The sequence below is a fragment of the Dromiciops gliroides genome, chromosome 6, assembly GCF_019393635.1.
Source record: "Dromiciops gliroides isolate mDroGli1 chromosome 6, mDroGli1.pri, whole genome shotgun sequence".
NCBI classification, from domain to species: Eukaryota; Metazoa; Chordata; class Mammalia; order Microbiotheria; family Microbiotheriidae; genus Dromiciops; species Dromiciops gliroides.
In genome coordinates this window covers 236,089,058-236,101,174 of record NC_057866.1, presented here as the reverse complement: position 1 = coordinate 236,101,174, position 12,117 = coordinate 236,089,058, and the positions used below count along the sequence as shown (strand labels likewise).

At 35.0% G+C, this 12,117-nt stretch overlaps 1 protein-coding gene across 2 annotated transcripts in view; it reads right to left on the bottom strand.

Moving 5' to 3' along the window:
• The window catches only part of GRID2 (glutamate ionotropic receptor delta type subunit 2), a 1,875,262-nt gene that overhangs the window by 1,258,864 nt on the left and 604,281 nt on the right, over positions 1-12,117 (bottom strand). The window lies entirely within an intron of this gene.

The window sequence follows — 12,117 nt, the reverse complement described above, 5'->3', positions numbered from 1 at the left end:
GCCATGGAGTTAAGTACCACATTAAGAATTATCAGTGTTAAAACGCAGCAATTACAGTGTGAAATGTAGAAAATTCAAAATTGGATGACCTGCCTACTGAGGTATGCTAGAGTCTGTCAAATAAAACAATATAAAGAATGGGGGCAGCTAGGTGTAAAGAATTAATTGTTATTTGAGGTTTTTATGCAAGCACTGGCCTGGGGCTGTGCAAACCATGGTGCTCCACCCACTGGTTGTAGCCATTGCCAGGGCTCTGACTCCCCGAAGCCTACATGGACCTGGCAAAATTATAATGATTGGAAGCCTAGTGAGGGCAGTCATGTGACTGTCAGAGCAGCCATCCCATTGGCTAGGACTGTGTGGGGTGTTTCTAGGTTTGGGGGAGGAGAATTGGGCATTCTAGGTGGAAGCTGGAAAGTGATAGGTGTTCTGCTGTGTATTTTCAGCTGACTCCTGGGTGGTGGTATTTTTTCAGGTATTATAATTTCCCTTTCCCCATTTTATTTCCTTTCCCTTGATCCTACTGATCCTGTTTGTGTTTTTTTTTTTTTTAAGTTTGTTCTTGTTAAAATAAATCTTGTTCTGTTTTGAGGGAGGCTGCCGGTCTCCGTCCTTGCCCCAATATTGCGGCAAGCCGCTTAGCTAGCACTCCCCAATTAAAAATTGGTCCCCACATAGGTTACCTTAGTGGATAAAGCACTGGCCTTGGATTCAGGAAGACCCGAGTTCAAATCTGGGCTCAGACACTTGACACTTACTAGCTGTGTGACCCTGCCCTGGGCAAGTCACTTAACCCTCATTGCCCCACAAAAACAAATAAACAAAAACCAATAACATAAATGAAAAGAATTTTAACAAAGCATCTTTTTTTGAGGGGGGGGCATTTTAATTATTGAAGGAAATTAAGAGAAATGGACCCAAATAATCTTTATGTGTTCACTTAACTACATTTTCCCTATACCTAAAACACTATTGCCCAGAAAAGAGAAGAAATGGAAGACCTTAAAAAAAGGAAGAATAGAAATTTTAGGAGCTGGTTGTGATTAAATATTTAATAAGTTATCTTGGTTCTCTTTTCAAATTTATCATTGAAAATCCAAAAATGCAGGGGCAGCTAGGTGGCACAGTGGATAAAGCACCAGCCCTGAATTCAGGAGGACCTGAGTTCAAATCCGACCTCAGAAACTTGACACTTACTAGCTGGGCAAGTCACTTCACTCTCAATGCCCAGAAAAAGAAAATTCATAAATGCATATGGTAGTTTCCAAACTATAGGTATTAGTGAAATCTATTTAAATGGATATTGCCTAGAAGTTTATCATCTAAAAGTACTTAAGTATATATTTTCATTTAGGGATAAGTGTAATAGTACTAGTTATCTACTGTTTTAACTATAGTGAAAGTTGATTGTACTATCAAAAGCCTAGCTACAGATATCTTGGGAATTATTTAGGGACATGGTTTTTAATGCTTCTAATAATTGATTATGGATGCATAATTTTAATGCTTCTAATAATTGATTATGGATGCATAATGAAGGCAATGAAAAAAATATGAAAGATACTTTTCAGTTGGAGTTCCTGCTAATATGACACATGTTCTTTCCATGTTTGGTCTAAGGAAATATCCTGTTAACTGTTCAAGAACCTATGAGTGCCTAATTTATCCTGATAGCGTGGTTCTTCAGAAGAGACTTTCCTAGACATCCAAGAAAAGTCCAATAAAAGAAGCATACGTTTTGTTCAGATTCTAATGGAAAACTGAATGAGTGTCCCACTGTGTTAACATTACAACAAATATTTCTTGAACAGGCACCCCAGGTGGATACATGAGCTGGATGTAAGAGTTACATAACAATAAGAGGAGCTCAAACTCTTTCACATTTGAGAATGTGCATAGCATTTTCAATAGTCCCAAACTGCTTACTCCACTGAAAGCTCATCTTTGAAAACCTTGCTTTGCTATTTGTCGTTATGATATGGTGGCTAGAAGAGATATTGAGTCTGGAAGACCAGACCTCAGGTACAATCTCTAGCAGAATTCCTCGTTGACCATAAGAACAAGTACTCAGCCTCTTTCTTCACTATAAGAAAATGATGATGAAGATGGAATAGGACAATGAAAGGATATTTCACACCTAGTACTATAGAAATCTCCAAATATTATTTCTTACTACAATACAGAATATTTTAGGTGATTAAAATAACTCTTGGGATCACATTTCCTCATCCTTCATTTGTGATAAATAAACAAACAAACAAATAGATAGATAAATCATGTGTTCTTATATTCCACACGTTCCAGAAGGACTATCATCCAAAACTAACAATTTCCACTTTGTCACTGAAACTGACAAAATGTTTCTATAATTCCTAATGGGTGTATTATATACTGCAGCAACAAATTTTACAACTAATACCATTCAAAAAATATCTATGAAAATATTTTACATTCTAGGAATCACTTAACATGGGAAAATGAAATTTTGTCATGAAAATATCCCCCTAGAAGTTAAAGAAAACAATGAATCAAGCATCTGTGGTTTTTTTTATTGCATATCCTGAGGCAGATTAAAATCATACATTACTTAGAAGATAAATCATAAAAAGTTGCCTGTCAGATTGATTTCCCTAAAGTACAGGTCTAACTATATCATTTTCTCCTCTCTCTTATTCAATAAACTCCTTTGATTCCTAATTTTCTTCACGTTTAAATTTCAAAATTCTGTTTAGATTTTAAAAGCCCTTCATAACCTGTCCCTTTCATACATTTCCAGCCTTCATACACCCCATTATTTTCTTGCCCTGCCTGCTTTTTTTTCTCCACACAATAACCCACTTTAGGACCTTAGCATGGGACTAACTGCTTCTAATTCTCTTCTTCCTCAGCTCCCTGACCTCTTTTAAAGATCAACTGAAGACCCATCTTCTGCCCAAGGTTTTCCCCAGTCCTTCATAATCTTATCACCTTCCCTTTGAGACTAAACCCAATTTGTACATAATCTTTGTCTTCCCTGTTAGAACTGGAAGAACTTGAGAACATGGACTGTTTTGTTTGTTTTGTTTTGTTTTCCTTTCTTTGTAACCCCCTTAGCACAATGTCTTGGTACATAGTATGAAGATCATTATCATCATGAAATATACATAACAATCACAATTAACATTTATATAGGGGCAGCTAGGTGGTGCAGTGGATAAAGCATCAGCCCTGGATTCAGGAGGTCCTGAGTTCAAATCTGACCTCAGACACTTGACACTTACTAGCTGTGTGACCCTAGGCAAGTCACTTAACCCCAATTGCCTCACCAAAAAACCAAAACAGTTTTTGAAGAGCCTTACCAATATTATCTCTTTTGATATTCACAATTCACCTGAGAATTAGGTGTTATTATTATTTCCATTTTACAAATGAGGAAACTAAAGCAGACAGCAGTCTAATCACTTGCTGAATGTCACACAGTAAGTATCTGAAACCAGGTGGCTCTAATTCCAGCATTTTGTCCACTGTACCACCCATCTCTTTCAAATTGCATGACTGACTGTTTACTACGAAATGCCAGAAATTTGACTGGAATTATTCCAAGAACATTGAGTTCTTTGTGTTCAATTGCCTAAGTACATTCATGATTTTCTCTTGAATGAAAACACATATTTATTTACTTTTTTTCCATGGATATATGAAACCAAATAACAAGAGGATGCATCTATTTCTCCCCACCCCAATTTAAAAGTAAGTGAAGTTTTTGGATCTTAAGTTACAGAGCTGCATAATGAAATATAATAGAAACTATGTTCCATCTTAGACATTAACTCAGTTTTTTTTTCAGTTTGGGAACTATGATTGCATAAGAGTAGTGAAAGCTACCAAAAGTGTTCTACCATTGCAGACCAAATCCTCTTCAGCAATTTAGTCTCAGAAAGTTATCTGGGACATTGAAAAATGAAAGGATTTGCCAGGTTATCACAGATAGAATGTATAAGAAATGGAAATGGAATATGAACTAAGATCTTCCCAAATTGCTAAACTGCTGAACAGGTTTAGGTATACATTGGTCAAAAGAGCTCCTTCATTGGATTTCCCTACTTATATGAAATCACAGTTCCCAAATTGAAAAAAAAGAGTTTAATTTCTAAGGACCATATTGAGTTATGTAGCTCTGTAACTTGACATGATACCCATAAATCCATTATGTCTCTCTTACAGATAGTAACCCAAATCTGAGAATTCTGAAAACTCTTAAACCTACATGAATTTTTATGGCTGTTATTACTAAATAGTTTGTTATATGCTACTTACATATGGTATGTAGCCATCAGTTGGTCAAATTATAACAAGATCTGTGTCAACTTATTTATTGATTTGAAATTAGCTGTTAAACATTTGAGTAGGTTCATTATAAAATTTTGGCATGAAAGCAGTGAAAAAAATATATTGCAAACAGACGTGCGTTCATTTGTAGGAATTCTGCAAAGCTATAAAATAGACATCTTTCCTATAAAAATAAATCTTTCATTATAATAAGTTCACTTAACTCTGAATATTAACACTGTGGCTTCATCTACTCCTGTTATTCCTTTAAAAAGAGATTGTATATACTACAATGTGAATAAACTGGTCCTGAGTCATTCTGCTGGGTAATGGTAAGTTTTATTCAGATAAAATTTGTCCAAATCACTCCTCCCACCCCCATCCCAGTGGTAGTGGAATAGAGCTGGAAAGAAAACTTCACCAAATGCTCTCAGGTATGAGAAAGAGCAAAGACATGTCTGATTGCTGTTAAAACAAGAACAAAAAAAAAAAAACAATGTTAGAACAAAAAGCTTTCTGACCTTATCCTGGAAGAAGGCATAATTATTCCACTTGTGAATATTGCTTTGATTGTAGACGCCACAATGAAAAATTTAAATTGATGAAATCTCTGTATTTAATTTTGAAAGACATTAATGTATTCCCAAATTAAAGAACAGAAACAGGAACTGGATTTTTGGGGGATGTAATAGAAGGGTTTCTTGCAAGACATAGGAATTTAGGATAGACAATTTCTAAGGTCTTCTCCAGATCTAATATTTTTGATTCTATAAAATCTGGAACATGCCTAATTCAATATGCTATATATAGAGAAAAAAACAAATATTTTAAAGTTATAGTTAGTACTAATTCAGTTATAAATAATAGAGTTTGGAAACAGATTAGGATCTGGTTTACACACTTACAATAGAGGCTCTTTACTACAATTGGCATAGCAATGTAATTTGTGCAACTCTCAGGTGCTTCTGACTCTTTTGGTACTTCTTAGATCCAATTACTGTTGATTTCAATTTGTGTATCTATTCTTTGTCTTCCCTGTGGAAATTGTCATTTCCTAATGCTAAGTACTAATTTATTCTGTCTCTCAAAAAAATTCATCCTAAAGGGTAAGATAATGGAAAGATATTAATATGATGAGATGGTTGTTAGCAAAATACGATATTAATATTTCATGAATATATGAGCCATACTTGTTTTAAATTATGTCAGCATTTTGGAGTAATTATTATAGCTGGGATTATTTAAATTTTGTTTTATTATTTTAGATTTGTAAATTTATTTTTCATCCAAAATAACTCCCCACTGGTTTATATTACTTTTTCACTTTAAAAAAATCTGATCCAAGCTGGTAGTACCTCAGGCATGTGGGCTCAATCTCCCTTTGCCAATCTGGTGCCCAACCCCTGCCCCCTGTTCTCAGAAACAGATCAAATTGGTGCTGAACTTTGTTCCAACAACCAATTTCCTCATTACACTGCAGCCCAGAACTCCTGAATTTAAGCAATCCCACAGTCTCAGCCTCCTGCAGTAGTTGGGATTATAGTATGCATCATCATAACAGAATGGCATATATTTTCACTGAGCAATGTCCATCAATGCACAGTAGAGTAGAAATTGTCCCTTAAACTTCTCATTAAAAACATCAATTTCTTAGATGTTTGCAGATATAGAATTATACAAAATGTATTAAACATATATTTAATTAAAATTGTGAGATGGAAAATAATACATTGTTATTTTTTAGCATATTCCACAGAAGCTTTTTATAGCAGAAAAACTAAAGCTTCAAAAAAGTGGGTGAGCAGAAGAATGTCATGAGAGTCTCTACTTGTCTTAATTCTGTTCAGGAAAAAATAAATAGCTCATATTTATATAATGCCTTGTGGCTTACCATTTATTTTCCTACAGTGATTCCTTTCATACATACTGAGTTCTAGTAAAGTGATGATGGTATGATGATAAAAGAATGACAACCTTGATGATGATAAAAGAATGACAATGACAATGGTGATGATGTTAGTGGTGGTGGTGGTGATGATGATGATAGATACTAAAACTTCTATAATACATTAAAGTTCACAAAGTGCTTTACAAATATCTTATCCTTTAATCATAATAATGAAAGCCTATATTCTTATCCCCATTTTCATTGGATTAACACATCATCTATATAAAATGAAAGAAGACCATTGGAGATCAAAAATCCTTTCCTATCACTTTCTTTTCTTTTTGTTTTATTTTACTTTTAATGAGGACACAGACAAAAACAAAATTGTTTTCCCAAGGAAAGAAAGTAAGTGGCAAAGACAGGAATGGAACCCAGGTCTTCTAATGTCAAGTCCAGGATTTTTGTCTCCAACAACAGCTTTCAGAGGAGGAGCTGCTTTTCCTAAATGACATATTTTTCTTCCATTAAATGTAGGTTTTTATATCCTTAAATACTTCCTTCTCCTCTGCTATTACTCTGTGCAAATGTTTAGAAGTAGTTCTAATTTGGCTTGTCCATCAGTTGGCCAAACTACAGCAATATATGTGTTTGGCTCACCATTGGTTGATGGAAATTAGCTGTTGAATATTTGAGGAGGTTCATTTAAAAATGTTGGAATGCAAGCAGCAAAATTATGTGGTACAGATATGAGCTCATTTGTAGGAATTTTGGTAAAGCTATAAAACAGAAAACATTTCTCTGAAAATAAAGCTCTCATTATACCATGTTCACTGCACTCTGAATATGGATCTCCAATGACACTGCTGCTGTCAGTATCTTCCTTTACAATATGTCACCCCCTTCATTTCATTTTAGCTGTATGGAATGTACAGTAATTAGCCGCTCAATTTCATGTGACCATCTGCTTTCTGCTGGTGAATCTTTCCTTTTAGATAATTCACTTTCTACCCTTGTAGAAAAGCTTCTGAAATTATGCAATTGAGATGTATCCTAGTTACAACTGGGACACAAATGCTTATCTCATCTTCACATCCATTATGCTCTTCCCCTTATCCTTCCACCTCCACTTCCCTCTTTGTCCCATGAAGACAATTGAGATTTTCTAGATGGCATTGAAGCAATTTCTGCAGAACACATTTAAAATATTCATACCAGAGAGAAAATATGCTAAAAAGAATTAAAAATAGGTTACAAATATACTCAAAGTGTGTGTTGCCTAGGCATTTTTCCTGGCTAGTTCCTCAGAAAACAAGCCAATTGTGAGATGCATTCATAGTTACTTTATAGATATGGAGAAAGGAAAAAAAATGTATCACACAACTACCAATCTGGTGCCATAAAAAGTAAATGTGAGAAGAAATTTTCATGATAGCAGATATTAATAATAACTTAAATTTATATAGGATAATAGAGAGTTTTCTCACAACATTGTAAAAAAATGCTTTGCACAATTATAAAATACTTTATGGAAGAAAAACCTGAAGCTGTGAACAATGAAGTTTTTCACGTGACCATCTAGCTAATAAATGCCTGTGGTAGAATTTGAGCTCAGACCCATGACTCAGCACTCTTCTGTCAAACAATTAACAACAAGCATTTCTTAAGCACCTACTATGTGCCAGGCACTATGGTAAACTTTGAGGACACAAAGGAAGACAAAGACTGCCATTGCTTTCAAAAGGATCATAATCTAATGAGACAATATGCAAAGAATTATGAACATCCAAGATAAATAAAAGACAAATTGGAAGAAATCTCAGGGGAAAGTAATAATATTAAATGGGATTGGGAAAGACTTCTTTTAGTAGCTTGGACTTAAATGATTACTGTGATAAATACTGGGAATACAGAGAAAAAGCAAAAACAATCATTACTCTAAAGGAGTTTACATGCTAATGGGAAAACAACAGGTACAAATGAAATATGAGGTGTAATTTTAGAAGGTACAGTAGCAGTTGGAAGACAAGGAAGTGCCTCCTGCTGGAGATAATGCTGGAGATGAGTTTTCATGTAAGACAATGATATCAAAAGGTTAAGTTAAGTCAGTACAGAACTATGGGCATGGAGTACAGATGGCACTAGTATGGTTTGGAGTTAGGAAGTAGAGCATTGTGTAAGTGTAATAACAAAAGAGGCTGAAAAAATGTGTGGAGGAAGGGTCAGAAGTATGGAAAGGTAAGAAGATGCCAGGTTGTGAAGATCTTGAAAAGCTAAACCTGGAAGTGTATTGTTGATCCTGGTGATAAAATTATGAAGTGAAGGTGAGTGTTTGGGGGAGGCAGGATTCATGGTAAGATATGAACTTTAAGGAAATCACTTGGGCAAGTAAACAGAGGGTGAATAGGAGTTGGAAGAGACTTTCAACAGGGAGGCTATTGTAAGAAAGAACTGAAGTTCTGAACTATGGCTATGTGAGAAGAGAGAAGGATGCGTCTATGTGAAATGAGGAGAGAAATAAACAATAAAAAATATTTGACAACTCATTGGGTATATGTCAGGTGTGACAGTAAAGAGCCAATGATCACCCAGCAATACCACTACTATGTCTATAACCCAAAGAGATAATAAATAAGGGAAAAGGAACCACGTATACAAAAATATGGATAGCTGTTCTTTCTGTGGTAGCAAAGAATTGGAAATGTCGAAGATGGCTAAACAAGTTGTGGTATGTGAATATAATGGAATACTATTGTGCTGTAAGAAATGATAAGCAGATGGATTTCAGAAAAACCTGGAAAGACTTACATGAATTGATGTTGAATGAAATGAGCAGAATCAAGAGAACATTATACATAGTATAAACAACATTTTGTGATTATCAATTGTGATAGACTTAACTCTTCTCAGCAACACAATGATCCAAGAAAATGCCAAAAGACTTATGGTGGAAAATTCTCTCCACATTCAGAAAAAGAACTTTGAAGTCTGAATGCAGACTGAAGCATACTATTTTCACTTTTTTGTTGCTTTTTTTATAGTTCTTGTTTAATCTTTCTTGCATTTTTGCTCCTTTTGTTCTGATTAATGTGGAAATATGTTTAACATGATTGTAATGTACAACCTATATCAAATTTCTTGCTGGCTCAGGTGGGAGGAGGGAAGGGAGGATGGGAGAAAAGTTTGGAATTCAAAAAATATATTAACATGGAATTGAGAAAAATTAAAAATTAAAGTAAAGTAAAAAATAGCCAATGATCAAAGCAATTCCAAAAGACACATAATAGAAAATGTTCTCCATGTCCAGAAAAAGAACCTATGGATTTTGAATGCAGATCAAAGGATATTGCTTTCAGGTTTTTTGTTTTGTTTTGGTATTTTTCTTCTTTCTTATGCATTTTCCTTTTGTTCTCATTCTTCTCTCAAAACCTGATCAATGTGGAAATATGTTTAATGTGATTGTAATGTATAACTTATATCAGATTGCTTATTGGCTTTGGAATGGGAAGGTGAGGGAGGGAGAAAAATTTGGAACTCAAAATCTTATGAAAATGAATGTTGAAATCTATCTTTACACGTAATTGGGGAAAAATAAAATAAAATACTATAAATAAGAGTCAGTGATCACATTGATTTATGAACCTGGTTCACTGAAGGATAGTAGAAACCTTTATAGTTACACAAATATTTAGGAGAGGAACAGGTTGGGAGGGGGGAGTGTTGGTGGTAATGTACATGTCAATTCTGGGGTATTTAGGTGGCATTCAGTTCAAGGTTTCCAGTAAGCACTTGGTGATTCAGGACTAGAGCTTAAGAAAGGGACTTCAGTTGGAATCATCCCCTTTGAAATAATAATTAAACCAATGTGAACTTGGGAGATATTCCCATGAAATAGCTTAGAATGTAAAGAGGATCCAAGTCAGACCATTAGAGAACTCTCAAAATGTCATGACATGGAAAAAGATCCAGTCAAGGAGACTAGATTTACACTACACCACATTTCTTCCATGGAAATATAGGAATACTGGTAGGACAAATAAAATCATACTCACCTTTGTCATTTTTTGCTTGACTCTGTTTTGGTTTTTACATATGCCACACTCATAGATAAGAACTCAATGCAGGGGAAAGAGCATTATCTCTGAGTCAGAGGACCTGGGTTCAAATTCTATCCCTAATACTACTTGTGTAACTTTGACTTACTATCTTTGGACCTTGATATTCTTGGGGCTCAATTTCATCATCTTTAAAATGAAGGGGTTTGACTTGATGATCTCTGAGGTCCCTATAAGCTCTAGATAAATAATTCTTTGATCTCCAGTCTTAAATCCTAATGCAGATTGGTATCTTCTCTGTATTTTGAAACCTTAAAGAATTTCCTGTAGACTCTTTGAAATTGAGGGACTTTTCTCTAAGGGAAAAAAAAAAGATTCTCACAGCTAGTAGATGTCAGAAATAGTACTTGTTCTAGGATTACTGAATCCAAGGCCAGCTCTTTCTCTACTATGCTACACTGTCTCTCATTGAGTCAAAGATCAATCAATCAATCAATCCTTCAAAAATATTTATTGGGGACCTGCAATTTGTAAGGGGCAGCTAGGTAGTGCAGTGGATAGAGCTCCAACTTGGATTCAGGAAGATCTAAGTTAAAGTCTTACCTCAGATATTTACTAGCTGTGTGACCCAGGGTAGCTCATTTAACTTTGTTTTCCTCAGTTTCCTCATCTGTAAAATGAGCTGGGAAAGGAAATGGTAAATCACTTCAGTATTTTTGCCAAAAAAAACCCTCAAGAGGTATCACAAAGAGTTGAACTTCACTGAAAAATGACTACACAAATAAGAAAAAAAAACAATTTGTAAATATTCAATAAATAGTTGTTTGAATTTTCATTGGAATGCCTTTTAGCTTTGCTCTAACATAATCCACAAAAACATATAATTTAGTAAAAGGCAAGATTATCTAGGAGCCTGTATTAGAGGAGGCGAATAAGGGAAATATGACTAGAATTATAAGAAGGACTTTCTTAAAAATATAGTTTGACCTATTGCCTAGTCTTAAACTATTGATCTCAAGGACAGTATTAGTCTCTGGATTATAGTTCTAAAATATGTAGCTAAATATAGTATGTGAAAAGTTGAAGTCCTCCTGTCTTCGAAAAGACAGGTTTATTATATATGAATGGGGAATCTGCCTTCAACTGAGCAGAGACAAGTGAAGAACCCTGGATCTATCCTATGCCCACGCCTTGTCTTCTTATCTATTTGAATTATTTTGCTCTGGGTTTGGGTTAATAATGCCAATTGAGAAACACGTGAGAGGCTGAATTCCCTTCTCCCTATTCTAGGAATCTTGAGTAAGATGAGTTCCCCAAGGGGGGAAAAAATGAGTGGTAGGATAGAAGAGGCAAATGATCAGTATTCTGATTTACAGAATTGACCTTTTCTTTTCAATGTCCTTGAGATTCAGAATACCAAAATATCAAGGTCTCTATGAGTGAAAGCTGTTTTTCAGTTTGAACTGCTATATTTCTATGAGTTATATTGAATACATCAGGACTGGGACTGCCATGCAATTATTAATACCATAATCAAAGTCTCTAGAAGATGGAGACAAGACTGCTAGAGAACAGATTGCATTAAAAGACAAATCTCTAAGAACAGAGATGGGAAACAAAGTGTGAGAGATTCTGAGACTAGCAACTGCTGAGAAACTTGTTGGCCGGTGAGCAAGGAGGGAAAGATTGATTTCTCCCATCAATCTTCCCCTACTTTCCCTTGTTGCATACTTTGGCCCAGAGTTTGAGTCTTAGACCTATTCCTCTCTCCCTTTATTCTTTTGCCATGAATTGGCGCTTCATGTAGTTTATGAATATTTCTAACCACACAAAGATCAGGTGAGCTGGGGAAATGAATGGGAAGAGATG